The sequence below is a fragment of the Mustela nigripes genome, chromosome 4, assembly GCF_022355385.1.
Source record: "Mustela nigripes isolate SB6536 chromosome 4, MUSNIG.SB6536, whole genome shotgun sequence".
In the NCBI taxonomy this organism is placed as follows: Eukaryota; Metazoa; Chordata; class Mammalia; order Carnivora; family Mustelidae; genus Mustela; species Mustela nigripes.
In genome coordinates, this window is record NC_081560.1 from 58,675,577 (window position 1) to 58,695,756 (window position 20,180).

General features: G+C 36.5%; 1 long non-coding RNA gene across 1 annotated transcript in view; it reads right to left on the reverse strand.

Moving 5' to 3' along the window:
• Positions 1–20,180, reverse strand: part of LOC132015051 (uncharacterized) — a 68,027-nt gene that overhangs the window by 21,301 nt on the left and 26,546 nt on the right. Inside the window, exon 2 of the long non-coding RNA XR_009403532.1 lies at positions 4,230–4,423. This is a non-coding gene — a long non-coding RNA (uncharacterized LOC132015051). The remainder of the gene's footprint in view (positions 1–4,229; positions 4,424–20,180) is intronic.

Below are 20,180 nucleotides of genomic sequence, written 5' to 3' on the forward strand. Positions count from 1 at the left end.
GGGTAAATGAAATCTAATTTTCTATGTACTCTTTGCTTAATTATAATCCAAAAAAGAAATCAACTGTGGCTGCTTTAATATATTTTTAATCACTCCAAGAACAATTACTTAAGACATAAAGTTCAAAATATATTCAAACAGAAGAATAAATTTAATCTTAATAAATTATACCAAAGTAAAGATGTCAGCAACTTACTAATAAAGAATAGCTCTTAAATATAATATTTAATAAAAATCTGTGACATAAAACTTAGTAAACAATTTCCAAAATAATTTAGTACAATTAAGCAAATAAAATGACAAAGGAAATGAAGTTGAAAACTAATGTAATAAAGGTAAATAGCCATCAAAAATAAAAAGACCCTCATCTTCATTAATTTAATATAATTAAACTTTTTAAACAAGGCCATTTAATTACACTGAAAAGTTAGTAATGTTCAGTGCTGGCCAGGGTGTGGTAAAGGGGCACTAATAAATATTTGGTGTGAGTAGATGTGGGTTTTGAAGGGTAATCCAGGAATATGTATTGAATTTTTAAAGTAGCCTATTCTTTGCACCAATAATTCAACGCCTAAGAGTTTATACTTCAGTTATACTAATGATAGCACAGATACATACAAATATACACTCCCTGACACTCTGATGCGGAGCAATATTTGTTGCAAACATTACTCGCAGTTTTAGTGTCAGTAAACAATAAAACGAGGGGGAAAAATCATGGTACCTCCATTCAAAGTTTAGTAAAACTATCAAAGAGAATGAGGTATTGACCTTTAAATCCACACATTATAATTTTTAAGTGGGTAAAAAAGTCCTAAACCAATGTGTGCAGTGTGATTCCAATTTGTAAACTAAGAAACCAATCAATGAATATACTAAATGTATCAAAGTGAATATTGTGCCTATGTATAAATACATGGAAGCCAGAAAAACATATTTAGCAAATTCAGTAGTGGTTACTTATGAGGGATGGATTTGACCAAGTCAAATATGAGAGTGACTTTCTTATGTTTAGGAAGAAAAATTGTGAGGTTATTGGTGATTTCCCTTTTTCTGACTCCCAGTTTAAAAAGTAAGAGAAAGGAAAGATGATGGTATACTGGCTATTAATGTACAGATTTATAGCAGTAAATTTCATCTGTTCTATTAAATAAAATCAAGAAATTCTGTATATGTGGGGGAACTAAAGAAAATATACAGCTGGACTACAGCCCAGGTAGAATTAGCCCTACTGGAAACTGCTAGTCTCTGGAAATTAGTTAGATATCTAATGATGATATTTCAACAAGACAGGTTATCAGAGTATAACCTAGTAATTGAAATAAGAGTAAGGGATGAGAAGACACAGTCCCAAAGAACAAGACCAAGGTAAAGTATATATTTGATGTTGAGATTCTGAGCTACATACTCAGAAGGCCAGCCTAGAACAGAGCAGGTAGATAATGCACTTGAATAAGATCAATCTTATATCTTTCCTCACAATTTGATTTTACCTCCAATAATATATGAATTATTTTCTGTCATCAAAAAATGGACACTTCCATTTTCCTGTTGTTCCCACTGGCACCATAATTTTTTAGTCCACTAGTCTTAAAATTTAGAGTAGCCTATAACCTTTTCTCCTCTACCAACTTCTACAAATATTGAAACCATAACTGAAGTCCAATCTTTATTTCATTCTAATTACTAAAAGAGTCTTCTCATCTATCTTTTTTTAAAAAGATTTTATTTACTTATTTGAGAAATCACAGAGAAATCACAAGTAGGCAGAGAGGCAGACAGAGAGAGGAGGAAGCAGGCTCCCTGCTGAGCAGAGCCTGATGTGGGATTCGATTCCAGGACCCTGAGATCATGACCTAAGCTGAAGGCAGAGGCTTAACCTACTGAACCAGCCAGGTGCCCTATCTTTTTTTTTTTTGATCAACCCTCCACAGAAGTCAAGAAAATCTTTTTCACGTTAAATTTTTGTTACAGTCTCTATTAGGCTTCCCAAGAACACCAGCTATGATGAAATGTTTCTCAGAAAGCCACACTCCTTGACTCTCTTTTCTCAGATGGCTTGCATTGCCACAGTCTGAATAATTTTCTACTTCTTTAATTCCAGAAATCGAGACAAGTTTTCCTCTAAGTATAACAAAACCGAGTGGTTAAAATCATCTACCACATTTCACCTATAAGACTTTAGACTTGCGATTTAATCAAGTAAGCCTACATTAACTTATCCATATGATAAGCATGATAATATTTTATGAAATTTTTATAATTCATTATCTTCCATATAATATTTGTTATTGCATTGACACATAAACATTAACAATCATCATTATCATAATTCCTTAAAATGACAACATTTCTTTCTTTTCTTCTTAACCAGTGTATACATGAAGCCTTTTAAAAGTACCCAGCATATATTTTTGTTCAGGGGAAGAATATTCTGATCTATACCATATAAAAAGAAATAACTGACATGAAGTATCAGTAACTTTTAAAATGCCTTCCTGGCCTTTAAGTTCTTCTCGCTTTTCCTGCATCACATATACCTGTGGTTCTTTCCAGAGTCTGGTCTCTTCGGTGAAAATCCTTCCTTGGAAACTTGTCCATCCAAGCGTACACCTCTTTTTAACCAAAAGAAAATCAAAGGACATAGATATGTATCTGTATTTTGGAACTCTATTATTCTTCCTCATTAAGGACAGTGTTATTTTAGTGAACCCAAACTATGTTTCAAATAGATATTGGAGAATCTCCCCCAACTAATTCGAACGGAATGTAGCAAGGACTCCCGGGGCCCAGAGTGTCACCAGGATCTGCCCACAGGTTGCTCCTTCAACTCCAGGCCGTGGAGGCTGTGCTCATCCTACTGAACGTCTTCAAGTGCCAAGGGTTCGGGTGGGGGCTGCAGTGGGCAGCTCCGCAGATGCCTCTGCTTGGTGAGGTTCCTAGGACCCCGATTTACCAACAGTCTGGGCCTGAAGGCTGTCCCATCTCCTCAAGGGTGGGTAAGCCCGGCCCTCGCTTCTGCATAGCGTGGTTGGCGCAGGAAGAGTGGGCTTCAGCACCTAATGTGTCGGCCGGCTCACTTCACCCGTTCTGCGGCCTGCGAGCCACGGTTATACTTCTTGTGGGCGATGGAGGTGGACAGACAGCAGCCCCTGCGGTCCCCTTGTTGGGGGGTCTGGACACCTTTGTCTGAATGGAAAGGGGGCGTGGTCAGCAAGGACAGCAGCAGGTTCGGACGCTGGTGAGATGCTGTGGGCTGAGGCTGTGCCGGCTGACAGGGGAGTAGACAGGACATGGGCTGCCCTCCGCCAGGCCCAGGGGCCATTCCTTCAGTGCTTTCCTTTGAGGCCATCCCAGGGGCCGCCAAGCCCTGCCCACGACGGTGAGCCGCCCAGGCCAGCTTCCGGCGGGGGGATTCTCCTCCCCCCGCCACCAACCCAGCAGGCAGCGCGCCAGGCGGAAGTGCCCCCTGAGGTGTCCCGGGAGCGTGCCAATCCCGGGGCCGTAGGAGCACTCCACAGCAGCCGAGATGTGGGTGAAGGCGTGCAGAAGCTGCGGCGGGGAGGACCGTGAGAACTTCTTGGGCGCCAGGTAGGCCTCTGGGCTGCTGGTGCAGTCGTGGTCGTCGGCCGGGGCAAGCGGGCCGCGTGCGGTCACGGAAGCGAGGCAGGCGCCCCGCGGCGACCTGCCCCCCACGGATTAGCCCGCTTCCGCCTTCCGGCCGGCCGCAAGGACCGGAATCACGCTGGTCATTTTCTCTTCTCTCTTAGTCGCACATTCTAGCCTATGCTCGCTCATTAAGCCAAACCCTTAGTACATTTAATTTGCAACCAGACTCCTCTTTTAACTATCGGTTCACTCATTGCTGAAATTGGCCACCAGCCCTCGGAATACATAGGTTTCAGTGGCCAGCACCCTCTGAATATCACTGGCTCGTTAGCAGCAATCTCCTTTCCCTTAATCGCCGCTAACCCCCAAATTCATGTCTCAAGCGTCACTAACTAGGCAGTCATCAAAAGGCACTAAAGTTCTGTCTCTGGTTATTATTAGTGAAATGCTATGATCTATTGTTAGGCGAAGTGTAGCTCCTTCTCTTTTGTTAATACGAAGCAGTACCTTTTTAACATTTAGCATGGATGCAGGACCTATTTCAGAGCAGAGAGTTTAGAGCAATGGGAATTTAGTAAGAACATACCGGGAATTAAAGAAAAATTAGGGGAATCGGTTACCTGTTCTCTACTCATTTTCTTGGACCACGTGCCTCAGCCTCCTGGAGTGGAGAGAGGGTTTTTCAGAATCAGGGCTGAATAGGATTCCAGTATATTCTTTTCAAGACAGAGTCACGCATTGTTGGTAAAGTATACAATGATTTCTTCTCTTCCAGTTGGTCCTCAAAACATAATTGTCTAGCCGCATTTCCAAACTAAAACAGAAGGAAAGAATAGTATTTTCAAATGCATCGTTCTTCCCCCATCTGACAGGTCAGTATGTATTGAGCATGCAGCGTCCCCTGCCCTGGAAGTTGTGTGCAGAAAAGATGTGCAGATCAAATAAAAGGTCAGGCCATTCTGGTATTTCACTTGAAAAAGTGAAAAGTAGAGATGGTCAGATCTAGCCACACATTAGAATCAGATGGGAGGTTTATAACCCTCTGTTGACCAAGATCCACCCCTGACCAATTTAATCAGAATCTTTGGTTATGGGTTCACACATTGGTGGGTTTTTTTTTTTATTTTATTTTTTTTTTTTTTAAGTTACCCTGGTGATTCTCATGTGTAGCCAGGTTTGAGAAGCATAGGCTAGTCCTTAGGGAAATAAAAGTTATTAAGAACACATGGGAAGCAGATTCTAGCCAGCTGGCTGTACTTCTCCAACCTTAAAAAAAAAAAAAAAAAAATTCAGGAAAAACCAAGTATTTTAGAAATCATGGAAAAGAGGGCTAAGTGGGCAGCCTGGTTACTTCATAGGTAGGGCTGTCACTCAGTTGTAGTCCCCAAAGCTGTGTTCTTTACCTCAGGCATGGGGCAGAAGCTACTAAATTCAAACTTCACTGTTCTAGATTACACACTTTGTTTAGATAAAAAGAAAAAAAAAAAGAGCATTTTATTCTTACCAGGCTATTTTATGTAGTTAAGTTTTAGTCATAAACTAATGTTATTGATAGTAAGAATTTTTAGGAACTGCTATCAAGATAAGGGGAAGGAACACTGATAATTGTTCTCAGTTATAATGCTGCTTTGCTTTGTTTTGTTTTTGAAGAGTGGACTTAGGTCTCTTAAACTCTCAGTTTCCTTGTTTCTAAAGTTGCTGAGTTGATTTTTTTTAAAATTTTTTCATTCATTCAATTCACTTAGTGAACTTATATTGATCAGCAGTCTCTAGTCCAGTGCTAGGGTAGATAAATGGATTAGGTATGCATTCTGATAGAGGGGTTCAAGAGGTCAGGAAAGATTTCTCTTAAGAGTGTCACTTTAGTATGTACTAAAAAATGAGTGAGGACGTCTAAACCTATGAGTCTGAGGGATAGTGGTGTGTGGGGGAGAGAACAAGAGAGCAAGGAGAGAGAGTGCAAGTGACCTCAAGATCTTTAAAATACCTGTCATCTCTTCAGTGTAGTTGAATTTCAGGTTTGAGATAGAGAAGTAGGGATATGAAGTCTTGTCATGAGGGAGTATTGTTGAGGACCAGTGTGTATTTTTATGCAGTGATGGAGAGGTAAACCCCTTAGAAAGATCAATCTGATAACTGTGGGAAGGATGTATTGAAGAATAGTGAGACTGAGGTTAGGGAGATAGTTAGGGAGGGGAGCCTTACCCAGAGGATAAATTATGGTGGCCTGAATTAAGAGCCTTGCTGTTAATAAAAGTCAAATTCTAAGCTAGATAATGAAGAAATGAACATAGAACCTCCAAAAAATAATACTTACTTAGTGTTTTTTTAATGGCAAATTCAGAGTATAATTAATATATACATATATAAATATTTAGAAATTTGAAGCCAGATTTTCATTATCTTCTCTTAATTGGAGGTGGAAATATTATATTAACTGGAAAGATTAATTAAGTGGAAAGATTATATTAATGTGAGAATGAATAGACCTAGAGGAAGGTTGACTGATAGTACTGGGTTTGAAGATACCCACATATTTTTGAACAGCTCTGTACATCTTTACTTATCTCATCTTTAACATAGCCCTGGGGATTTTCAGAAAAATAGCATGTAATGTCAACTCTGTACTTAAACTGTAAGAATCAAACCCTTGGGAACTATCAAGTTATCAGTCTTTACTACTGAAAACATAACACGGTTTAAGTAGAGCTACTCTAAATGGTTCAGATTACATTTAGGTGATATTTTGAGTGAAATGAAGACAGGGAGATTTTCACCCAAATGACTAGTTTAAGTTACCTACATTTGTGTCCCAGATTGTTTTTTGTGAAGTCAATCGAGGGTATAAAAAGCTTCCTTCCCCAAAAAGGAAAAGACCTTTATATTGCTGAGGTCCACACAAGTACAAACTGAATACTCTTTCCTGCTAAAAGCAAAAAAAAAAAAAAAAAAAAAAAAATTGGAGCATTATTTGTGGGCCTTTAAACTTCTTTATAAAGTTTTTAAAGAAGTAGTCAACCAAATAGAGCTTTAAGATCCAACAAATATTCTTTTCATTAATTTCATTTGTAAGACATAATTGAGATTATATATGAAGGAAGAAATACCTTGAGGCAAATTACTAATGTGTACAACTTCTTGTTGTTTATTCTTGTAAGAAGATTATCCTTTTTCAATCTTTAGATTCAAGTGCCAAAGCTGATTTGATTACCCATGGGGATGCATTTGTGTTTCATCTTGAAAACATGCTCACCCTTCAGCCTCACAGTTTGGAGTGGTTCTAGAGTTTGCATAGCCTCTTGTGCACTTAAAAAAGAGACATGTTGAGCCATTTCCTTATACCACACACGAAAATAGACTCAAAATGGATGAAGGACCTCAATGTGAGAAAGGAATCCATCAAAATCCTTGAGGAGAACACAGGCAGCAACCTCTTTGACCTCAGCTGCAGCAACATCTTCCTAGGAACATCGCCAAAGGCAAGGGAAGCAAGGGCAAAAATGAACTATTGGGATTTCATCAAGATCAAAAGCTTTTGCACAGCAAAGGAAACAGTTAACAAAACCAAAAGACAACTGACAGAATGGGAGAAGATATTTGCAAACGACATATCAGATAAAGGACTAGTGTCCAAAATCTATAAAGAACTTAGCAAACTCAACACCCAAAGAACAAATGATCCAATCAAGAAATGGGCAGAGGACATGAACAGACATTTCTGCAAAGAAGACATCCAGATGGCCAACAGACACATGAAAAAGTGCTCCATATCACTCGGCATCAGGGAAATACAAATCAAAATCACAATGAAATATCACCTCACACCAGTCAGAATGGCTAAAATCAACAAGTCAGGAAATGACAGATGCTGGCGAGGATGCGGAGAAAGGGGAACCCTCCTACACTGTTGGTGGGAATGCAAGCTGGTGCAGCCACTCTGGAAAACAGCATGGAGGTTCCTCAAAATGTTGAAAATAGAACTGCCCTATGACCCAGCAATTGCACTACTGGGTATTTACCCTAAAGATACAAACGTAGTGATCCAAAGGGGCACGTGCACCCGAATGTTTATAGCAGCAATGTCCACAACAGCCAAACTATGGAAAGAACCTAGATGTCCATCAACAGATGAATGGATAAAGAAGAAGTGGTATATATACACAATGGAATACTATGCAGCCATCAAAAGAAATGAAATCTTGCCATTTGCGACAACGTGGATGGAACTAGAGCATATCATGCTTAGCGAAATAAGTCAAGAGGAGAAAGACAACTACCATATGATCTCCCTGATATGAGGAAGTGGTGATGCAACATGGGGGCTTAAGTGGGTACGAGAAGAATCAATGAAAGAAGATGGGATTGGGAGGGAGACAAACCATAAGTGACTCTTAATCTCACAAAACAAACTGAGGGTTGCTGGGGGGAGGGGGATTGGGAGAAGGGGGGTGGGGTTATGGACACTGGGGAGGGTATGTGCTTTGGTGAATGCTGTGAAGTGTGTAAACCTGGTGATTCACAGACCTGTACCCCTGGGGATAAAAATATATGTTTATAAAAAATAAAAAATTAAGTATAAAAAAAAGAGACATGTTGGGCCCCAGAAGGACATTTATTTCAAAATGCCCAAATAATTTCTCTGCTTCTCTCAGAAGAGGAGGAGAAAAAGGAAGAAGATGACAGAGAAGGAAATGAGAAAGGAGTCAACTGACTATTACTTTTGGGAAGAAAAAGTTATATATACCACATACCCATGACAGATTTTAATGTCTTTTAACTATAGGAAGGACTCCAATTCAAAATGTAGCATAGTGTGCTCCCCATTTCACAGGCTCAAAACCAAATGACTGTATGAAAACATCTTGTGATAATGCTTTTATGATTTAATAATGAGTTTCATTTCACTTATTTTCAAGTATCACAAGAGAAAAAATAAAGACTGACCTTCTAGGCCTTTAAATGTCAAGGTCATATCTATACTAGCACAGAAGATAGGATTTTTCTGGACCTTAGAGAAGGCCAATGATACATAAAATGTTCACTGCATGATGTACCATCAGAGTTAGAAAGACGTGGACAGACTCTTGAGCACACTATATTGTCCTGGAAAAAATGTTGGCTGTGATGAAAATAACTGAGTTTTCGAATAGTAAATGATCTAGGAAACTGTATTTTTGTGAGCCATGCAGATTTCTACATTTTCATGGATTATGTGACTATGTACTTTCAACTAATGAAAACCACCTACATTCTTTATCATGAGGCCATAGAAAAAATATAAAATGGTGATTTCAAAATAAAATATTTCATATTAGACACAAGTGCGTATTACATGATTTAAGAAATTATTTTGGATATTTATAGTCAAGAGGCCTTCAGAATCTCTTTTTCATTGCAGTTTAAACTGCACCTGATAGATGGCGCTGACAGGGTGTGAGTCAGTGTCACAGATGAAAACCCTTCCGTTTTTTTCTCAGAATTTCAAAAGCCAGTTTCATATTAGCAGAATCTGTTAGAGGAATGTTCTTAGGTATTAAGCATACTAAGAATCGATTTTCCAGGTAATTCTCAGAAATGTCATTATATTTTGTGAAGTACTTTAGGTGGGCTGTTGTTCCTGGTAACTAGGATACCTAAATCTGGTGTTCCTGATAGACTTTAACTTCTCCAACACTTAAGCATGTTTTCCAGTTTTTCCTTTTTTAAAGTTTTTTTTTGTTTTGTATTTTTCCCTAAATCTGGATTTCAGTGGTGAATCATACAGCTGTGGGAAGTAGTCTCTTTAGGAAACATGGCCTTTCTTGCCTGTAAGTCTATTTTGTTCCTAGTATAGCTCTTCCATTACAGAACATCTAAGCCTTTAAAATCATGCAGGGCTAAATATTAATAATAATAAACAAGTCTGTGGTACAGCATTCTTTTTTTATCTCGCCTTTCAGCCACATAAGTGCTTAGGACTATCTTGTTCACTTGCTTGAGAGGCTAATAAATAATTTTAAAGTAGAGAATCTAAAGTTTGTGGCAAAAGCAGGTAATTCAGAGGGGGAAAAAAGATGATGAACAAAACAAGGAAATATATCTTTCAGGTTTAATTTCCTTAGTGGTAGAGTGGTCGAGTCAGTCAACACAAGTTCAAAACATCTGGCCACTGGAAAAATAGGGATTTTCCACATCTGCATATTATGGGTCATTTTATAACAACAACAACAATAACAAAACACTTCTTAGAAGTTTTTTCCAGATACACTGTTAATATAAATTAAGATGTAATTATCTGCAGAAGTTATACCCTGTTGGTTTTTATTCTCTATTTAAAATATCAATTTCAAAATAGTGTACATGTATAATAATGAGTGAAATGTCTTCTTTCAAAGGATTACAAAGTTAATAGGACTCATCTGTCACCTAAGAATGACCATTTTCTAATAAGTATAGCTGAAAAATGTCACAGTCTCTCTAAAAAGTGTAGTTTTTACTTTGGCATTCTGTATTAAAACAAATAAGGAATATTCTTGAATACAATATCTCTAGCTTCTCTTTTTTTCTATAAATATTACACGGTATTTAATATAGGCTGTGTATAAATTGGGCACCCAAGAAGCATTCTAAATTTGAGGCATTAAAATCTATACCATTTTAATGTAAATTTTAGTATTTTTAATTTAAAAAGTAAGAGTTTAACATCTTGACTTTTTAAATTTTTTTTTTTTTAATTTTTTTTTTTTTTTTTTTTTTTTTTTTTTTTTATTTGACAGAGAGAAATCACAAGTAGATGGAGAGGCAGGCAGAGAGAGAGAGAGAGGGAAGCAGGTTCCCTGCTGAGCAGAAAGCCCGATGCGGGACTCGATCCCAGGACCCTGAGATCATGACCTGAGCCGAAGGCAGCGGCTTAACCCACTGAGCCACCCAGGCGCCCCTTGACTTTTTAAATTTTAAAATTCAGTTCTGATGGGGCACGTGGGAGGCTCAGAGGGTTAAGCCTCTGCCTTCAGCTCAGATCATGATCTCAGGGTCTGGGATTGAGCCCCGCATTAGGTTCTCTGCTCAGCAGGGATCCTGCTTCCATCTCTCTGCCTTCTTGTGATCTCTCTCTCTCTGTCAAACAAATAAAATCTTCTAAAAAAAATTCAGTTCTGGGAGATTTCTAAGTATTTATTTCTTGCCAAAAATATGAAAATAGAAAAAGGAGTGATGTTTAAAAAAAAGTATTTTTAATATCCAAATTAAGCATGCCATTAGAATATTTTGTCTCTATAGATTAGTTTAATTTCCAGCTGTAACCCTAACACTCGCAATGTATTGTATTGTGTGGAAGTGTGACACAGTTAAATATGTCCTCTTTAGCATCTGCTACATTGAAAAAAATGTTATATGGTGTGAAAAAATGGGTCATATTCACTACAGAGAACTGTATGGAAATTAAAATTCCCTTACAGAGGCAAGAATTTGGGAATCCACATATATATTTACATATGTATTTAGAATATTTAGAGTTCTAGAATACCAGATATGTAAATTATTCCAAGACTGTTTGAGGATTTGTCATCATGGTGATGGTATTTGTAAACCATGAACATTGAGAATATCCTGACTATGTCAGCCTCCGTGTCACAAACCTGAATGTGTTTTCTTGTATAATAATGCACATTTTATAAACTTGTGGATTGAGTCTTTTTAAGATAATTGTCTTTCTAGAAATACTGTTTAAAACTGTAAATATTCTACTTATAGAAAAGAAAACTGGAAGTATCTGAATGAATGAAATTATATGGGAAAATGCAATTGTTTAGAAACTGGTTCTCAAAATAAATATCATTTTCAAGAAAAGAGCCTTACCTTACTTTATGAAAAGAGTTAAGATTGGATGATAGTCAGATTATTACTTAGTAAACGATAGGCTGGTATCATATTGTTAGATATCTCCAATTTGGATGATTATTTTGTAGACAGAAGTCAAAATAAAAGCCTTTTATGCTCCCTTAATGAGTTCAAGAAAATTCTATTCTGTAGTACTAAGTGCAATATTACAGATATAAATATTACATTTTTATTTTTCAATTTTTTAAAAGATTTTACTTATTTCAGAGAGAGAGAGAGCATGTACACATGCACTAGTGGGGGAAGTGGGAGAGGGAGAAGCGGACTCCCTGGTAAATACAGAGCCCAATGTGGGACTTGATTCCAGGACCCTAGGATCATGACAGGAGCCGAAGGCAGATGCTTATTCAAATGAGCCGCCCAGGTGCCCCTATATAAATGTTACATTTTTAAGGTGTTATGAGAAATGCCAAACATTTTTAAACCAAACTCAGTCATATTAAAATATTGTATATTTGGATATGTAAATTTAATGTCAAAACAATTAATTAGAATTTGACAAGAGGTCAGAAATTCAGGTTATTGCTTCCAACTGTGTACTGTGGTTCAACTCTATCATATTATTTTGCCTTAATTCATTCCTTTTCTCTTAAACTCAACCTTTATGAGTGTTTTCAATTAAAATATGCATTGATAAAAATTAAATCTTAGTAGTAGATAACATTAGATATTAGCATTCTATTTCTGTGGTAGTTTAGAGATTCTGAAATATCATGTGGTATTTTTTATTGATGTGAAAATTAAATTTGTATGATAGTAGTAAAATGTTTCAACATTTCCCTGTATCTGAAGCTGGACTCACATATAAATCTTTTGGTATAGTGTCATTTTCAAATACAGACTTGGTTTTCTTCAAATTAGGAAGGCATCTATGAATTTAAAATAAATCTTGTGAAAATTGTACGGGAAGAAAGTCATTTTCAGATCCTGTCATTTTCTATTTATTATTCTTTTGGCAAAAGTCTTTCGTACTCTCCAAGTTTATATTCTACTTTGAGGTGTAGGTGTGTATACATAAAAACACATACTCCCTGCACCTTTATTAGTAAGGAAGTGTGCATGTGTGTGTGTCTGTGTGCGCATGCGTGCCCTAATTCTTAAGAAAAATGAAAGGTTCTCCATTCCTATCCCTAAAAAGATATCTCTAGATGTGAGATATAAGACATATATTAGATACAAGATATGTACCAGTTATAAGATGCAGATATATATTTATTTTCTGTATGTATAAGCATGTGTATCTGTAGAGAGTGCTCCGTGTGTATACGTAAATGTCTAGGTAGAGACAGAATATTTCATTTGTTTTAATAATTAAGATACAAATTATCTGTTTTGAAAGTAAGAAAACCTTACCCCAGTACATCTAGTTGGATAAGTCATAGTAAGTCAGTAGTGGTAATTAAAAGAATTAAAATTCATTCTTTGCCATTTTATGGGAAGCATACATTTTATCTGAGTTGAAAAATGAATAACTCTGACATAGACAATTTAACCCCACCCATACTCAGATAATCACCAATTTAAGAAACCCGTGGTCCTTTACGGAACCTTCTATTCTCCTTTGCTTGCAAATTGCAATACATCCTTATAGTGCTTTAATGAATATCTGTTGAGCAAATGAATAAAAACAATATTGTCGGTGTTGGCTGTATTTCTATCCTGACCCACAGTGCTTTTTTTAAGCTCGGTATTGTGCATAAAGAGTAACATTGCAAAAAAATTAAACAAAAGGAATATTCAGTCAAAATTTTATATTCAGTGACCCTGATAACATCCCAGCCCTGACACTAGAATAAGAACAGCCTGCCTGGTTGCAGTATTTGGCATTCATGAGCTCTGAGCTACTGCTGGTGGCACTACATCTAAGGTAAGGGGTCCGGAGGGGCTGGGGAAGAAGTGGAAATGTGGATTTGGGATAAAGGCTCTATGAGAAGCACACTTCTCTGTCCAGTATCCTTTTTATGTTCCTTTGAGGCATAAATTTGGCTGCAGGATTACCCTCTGTTGGCTTTGCCTGTTCCCACCAGATGCTTTAGTTCTGTCTCCTTCTATGAACAGAGTGAAGTCAGCTGTGTCTTTTGTTTTTTCCCTCTCTCTTGTTTTTGAAGAACACAGAAACCCACTGATGTTTAAAAAAAAAAATCTTCCTACTTATTAACAAATGGAGAGAAAGGGCTGTGTGGGAAGGGCCCCATTTTTATCTTCTATTCTCTGCATTTTTTCAATTGTCTTACTCATTAAGAATATAGAGATATACAAGCTCATGGAAATAATAATTATAAAGGGTGCAGAAACTTGGGATGAGGTTTCTGTGGAGGGTCTTGTGTTCTCAGAGGCACTCTGAATGGCAGCGAACCTGATCGCTTCTTTTTGTCTCTTGGAACATTACCTCTGGAGCAAGAATGATGGAATGAGATCCATATTCTCATGGGTATGCTATTCTCACCTTTATTCTACCCCTTGTCACTCTCAGTCCTGACATGGTAAATTTTGCCCTTACCCAGAATTAGGAGAAAAAAAATATGTGACCATCCAGAAATTAAATGAAGTGAGAAATGTAACTAGGCAAAAGGAAGCACAATGTAGATATAATAGTTAGTGTGTTTGTGTGTAAGTATATAGATATTCTAGGAAACATCAGAACTTGAGGTGATAAGATAAAAAGCTGTCAAGTATAATAGGGAAGAAAGGTCTGGAAATCCCCTGGAATATTATTTTGGAAGGGGAAAATTTTTTCCAAATCCCTAGTTCTTTATGTTCTTTATGACATTTACCTTTAAAGGGACATATTTAAATGAGATTGATACAAATTGAGAAAGTGTCTCCATTTTTAATTGTGCACTGATTTCTATCAAAATCACCTTTCTTTGTTTTCAGGCACATTAGATCCAAGTATGTTCACAGAAGGTTTCAAAAGTATGTGAACTCCCAAAATAACCCCCAAATTAGAACATAACATGTCAGCATTTAATTAAAATATTAAAATATTCACTGTTTGGTGAATCTGTACATTGGCAGAACCATGATATAAAAGGAGTCAAACATTCTGACTTGAAAAGTTAACGATTTTTCCCATGTGACAAATTTGAGTTTTATTTCTAAAAATACTTACTTTCATCTTCATTTCTCCATACCTTTAGCTCTACTTCTGCCACTAAATTCAAAGTGGCTTTAGTAAAAGAAATTTGTCATATAGTTAATCTCAGAAATGCAGAATCCCTGTATGCATTGAAAGTGTGAGACTTTTCTTCCCCCTGAAATAACTTCTGCGTTATAGTTTAAGGAACACATCCTATATTACCAACTGCCCAGTGCATATCAATGTATCATATCTAAGAAGTAACATCAGTCCCTTCTAATTTTAGAATGACTGCAGTCCAGTTCATTCTCATTGTTACAATTATAATAAATATCATTTTAATGTTATTACTATGATACAATGTAGATGAAAGGAATATTAAGATAACATTATGTGACTTCCAAGTGAAAATTTTTCACAGATTGTCTAATTCTTACTAAAGTTTATACCATACATACACTGTGTGTGTGTGTGTGTGTGTAAAATAAAGGCTGGTTCTCCACCTCAGATTTCTCTCATAGTACAATGGCTCCCCTAAGAGGGTTATAATATTCCATTGACCGCTTTGTGGATTCATTTTCTGTGAGTTATTTCTGGCCAGTGGAAAGCGCACATTAACTTTTGGGTATTATTCAAGCAGACACTCTACGATTTTACCAGAGATTGTTTCTGTAGGAATAAATCTGTATACTATTTGTCTAGTCAAAAACAGAGCATGCTGACATGGAATCACTAGGGGACTGGAAAATGGATCAGGGGTGAAAGAGAAAGGGGGGAAATATGCTTATTTTAATAACATACCTAGGATAGAAAAAAGAAAATACATTCATTTATACCCCCAAACAGGAAAAGTTATTGAAATAATGCATGTGCGTGGAGCTCCATCCACCAAAACTCTAATCAGTAACTTCTCCACATACATATTTAACTCTCTTTTCTATATCACATAAGTTTTTTGTCAGTGATTTTTTTGTTCCTCTCATTTCTGGGTATATTTCATTATTTTAAATACTACCTCGTGCTTGATTTAGGAAGATACATAAATATGCAGTTCTCCAAATCCTGGAAAGAAATTCTCTACCTCCTCGTCTCTTACATGGAAAAAGAGCGTGTGCATGCACATAGGCATGTATGCATCTGGGTGCCCCCACACACACCACACACACATATACTTTCATCACAGCTTTTGACTTTTTGTCCCAAGAATCCAAAGTGAAAAGCATGTTACTTGCTTACAGAGGAAAAGACATTTAATGTATCACAGTATCAGACAATGACTCTTAATCCTTCAAACCACACATCTTTTTATGCTAAATGTGCATTTTTCACATTTAAAGGATAAATGTTTACCTTCTAAGAGAACCTCCTAACCTTAGAATTTTTTTTAGCAGTAATGCCTAAACTGGTTATACAGAGATTGACATATAAATTATTACACTTAGGGGCTGAATGGGCATACTAGATATTTCTTTTGCATGCTTTTCCTTTCAGGATTTCTGTAAACCAGTGGCTTGGGGTTTTATGCCATCCCAGTTACAGACAACATTTAATTTGTTCAGGTATAGGTGTGATTTTATCTAATAATTACTGATACTACCCAAGTTAATAATGAAATTACTAGTCACTATTTGTCCAATAAGATACAATTTTTAAAATGTAATACAGAATGTTTCTTTTAGTTCCTATAAAAGTGTTCTCCTATATATTTGTCTCATGTCTCTATAAAGGACATTCTTTTCATGAACATTGTGGTTATAATTCTTGATTACTTGGCCTTGATAGCTGTTGCTAATGTTAACTTTGCAATGCATTTTAAAAAATAAATGCAAGACCACAATGCTCTAAAGCTAGAACTCAACCACAAAAGGAAGTTTGAAAAGAACCCAAATACATGGAGACTAAACAGCATCCTTCTAAAGAATGAATGGGTCAACCAGGAAATTAAAGAAGAATTGAAAAAAATCATGGAAACAAATGATAATGAAAATACAACGGTTCAAAATCTGTGGGACACAACAAAGGCAGTCCTGAGAGGAAAATATATAGCGGTACAAGCCTTTCTCAAGAAACAAGAAAGGTCTCAGGTACACAACCTAACCCTACACCTAAAGGAGCTGGAGAAAGAACAAGAAAGAAACCCTAAGCCCAGCAGGAGAAGAGAAATCATAAAGATCAGAGCAGAAATCAATGAAATAGAAACCAAAAAAACAATAGAACAAATCAACGAAACTAGGAGCTGGTTCTTTGAAAGAATTAATAAAATTGATAAACCCCTGGCCCGACTTATCAAAAAGAAAAGAGAAAGGACCCAAATAAATAAAATCATGAATGAAAGAGGAGAGATCACAACTAACACCAAAGAAATACAAACTATTATAAGAACATACTATGAGCAACTCTACGCCAATAAATTTGACAATCTGGAAGAAATGGATGCATTCCTAGAAACATATAAACTACTACAACTGAACCAGGAAGAAATAGAAAGCCTGAACAGACCCATAAGCAGTAAGGAGATTGAAACAGTCATTAAAAATCTCCAAACAAACAAAAGCCCAGGGCCAGATGGCTTCCCGGGGGAATTCTACCAAACATTTAAAGAAGAACTAATTCCTATTCTCCTATTCTCCTGAAACTGTTCCAAAAAATAGAAATGGAAGGAAAACTTCCAAACTCATTTTATGAGGCCAGCATGGCCAGCATCACCTTGATCCCAAAACCAGACAAGGATCCCACCAAAAAAAAAAAAAAGAGCTATAGACCAATATCCTTGATGAACACAGATGCGAAAATACTCAACAAAATACTAGCCAATAGGATTCAACAGTACATTAAAAAGATTATTCACCACGACCAAGTGGGATTTATTCCAGTGCAGTGAAACTTTAAAAAGGGTTTATCACAAAAGACACAGGTCACAAAACAAACATTAAAACCTTAATACAACTGAACATCCACGTACAAAAAGATAATGAATCTAGATACAGACCTTACATACTTCACAAATATTAACTCAAAGTGGATCACAGACCTAAATCTAAAATGCAAAACTGGATGATGAGCTTGGGTAGGGGTTGGCTTTTTAGCTACAGCACTAAAGGCAAAATCCAGGAAAGGAAGGTTTGATAAGCTAGACCTCACTAAAATAAAAAAAAAAAAAAACAGAAAACTTCTGCTCTGTGAACAAGTGTTATGAGTATGAGAGGACAAGCCACAGACAGGGAGAAAACATTTGTAAAAGACAAATTTGGTCAAGGATCATTGTCCAGAATATACAAAGAACTCTTAAAACTCACCAATAAGAAAATAGACTAATTAAAAAATGAGCCAGAGACCTAAACAGATACCTGACCAAAGAAGATATAAAAATGGCAAAAAAGCATAGGAAAAGATGAAAAGACACGCTGCATCATAAATCATTAGGGAATTAGAAAACCAGCAATGAGATCCCACTGCACACTTACTGGAATGGCCAAAGTACCAAATGCTGGCAAGAATGCGAAGCAACAGAAACTCTCATTGATCACAAAATGATACAGCCACTTGGGAAGACAGTTTGGCAACTTCCTTCAAAACTAAGCATAGACTGACTATATGGTCTAGCAATCACACTTATTGTACTAAGATGAGAATTTATGTCCACACAGAATCTTGCACACAGATGTTTATAGCATTTTTATTCATAACTGCCAAAACTTGGAAGCAACCAAGATGTCCTTCAGAAAATGAATGGTTGAAGTGTGATACATATAGACAATGGAGTATTATTTTATTCAGTGCTAAAAATAAATGAGCTATCAAGCCATGAAAAGACATGGAGGGGGGCACCTGGGTGGCTCAGTGGGTTAAAGCCTCTGCCTTCAGCTCTGGTCATGATCCCAGTGTCCTGGGATTGAGACCCACATTGGGCTCTCTGCTCAGTGGGGAGCCTGCTTCCTTCTCTCTCTGTCTCTGCCTGCCTCCCTGCTTACTTGTGATCTCTATCTGTCAAATAAACAAATAAATAAAATCTTAAAAAAAAAAAAAAGACATGGAGGAACTTTACGTATTACTGAGTCAAAGAAATTCAATCTTAGAAGATTGCATATGGTATAATTCCTTCTGTATGATATTCTATAGAGAAAAGGCAAAACTATGGAAACTGTAAAATCATCAGTGATTTCCAGGGGTTGTGGAGAGGGAGGAATGAACAGGCAGAGCACAGATGAATTTGAGGGCTGTGAAATTGTTCTGTATGATATCAGAATGGTGGATACATGCCGCTGTACATTTGTCAAAACCCACAGAATACGCAACACCAAGAGAGAGCCCTAAGGTAAGCTATGGACTTTGGGTGATGACATGTTAATGTAGGTTCCTTATTGCACCAATCTGATGGAGGATGTTGATAGTGGGAGAGGCTCGTGTATGGAGGTAGGGATTAAGTGGGAACTTTATACTTGCTGCTCAGTTTTCTATGAACCTAAAAAGGAGAGTCTATTTAAAAAAAAAAAAAAAAAAGAACAAAACAAAACCATAGTACTGTGTTTTATATAAGAAACCAAGTAAACCTATATATCATTTTTCAAAGGTGATAACCAAGATAGGGCAAATTCTGTTTGATTTGTAATGCTTCATTTCCCTGTCCCTTCCTTTTCATTTTGGAAACTGCTAATCAACAAGGAAAAAAGGCATAAAGGAAAATAAGTGAGTTTGGAGTTTTCAAAATTAGGCAGTTGGCATTTGGCTGAAATTAGCACAAATTTGAAAGTTGAAAGTTTACAGGCCTCAAAACTAAGACAGGAAATGTATCTGCTTTCTAAATGTGGTTGAAGTCCATTTATCTTTTCATAATGATTTTCCATAACAGGTTTTGAATTTTAAAAATTCACCAGTTGATTTATTTTGATTCTTTTCACTTTTTTCTCTTTTTCCCTTTTCTTTCTTTCTCTCTTTTTCTCTCAGAGTAGAGAAAGCTATTTAACATATGGACTCTTCTGTATCAGGGAATATCTAATACTACAACTCAAAACATTAATAACCAATCATAGACTTCCCAAACAGAGTTCAAAGTCCATGAGTATTATAAATGAAACTTGAACAGATGACTAGGCAAACCCCTTCTACCATGAGAAACAATAATAGCAAGTACTCAATACATTTCAGTTAAATTAATATGTGAATGTCCTAGAGGAATTATGAATGGATATTCCCAAAGGATTTCCATAAATTAACCTGAGAATCTTCATTTAACATATAGAGTTTTTTTAACCCATAGGATGAAAAAAATGATGAAATTTTATTTTTAATGGTGAATTTTATGATGGTAAAATTTATATTAATAATATTCAACATGCAATACTCTAAGAATGATTCCATTTGTAATTCTTTTAAAAATCCTGCTGCTGAATGAAATGGGAACTGTTATAACCACAGTTTTCCTGCAGCACTGCAATATGAATGGTCTTTTTCTAAGTGGCATTTCTATCACATGGATTGAATTTTAAACTATTTTTTTCAGTGGCCAATCAGACATTATAAAATAGTTATGCTACTGACTTGGTATATGTTCAGTGTCAAGCCACTTTTTCCACTGACAGCTTGAGAAGATTGTAAAACCATTAAAAAATTTAAA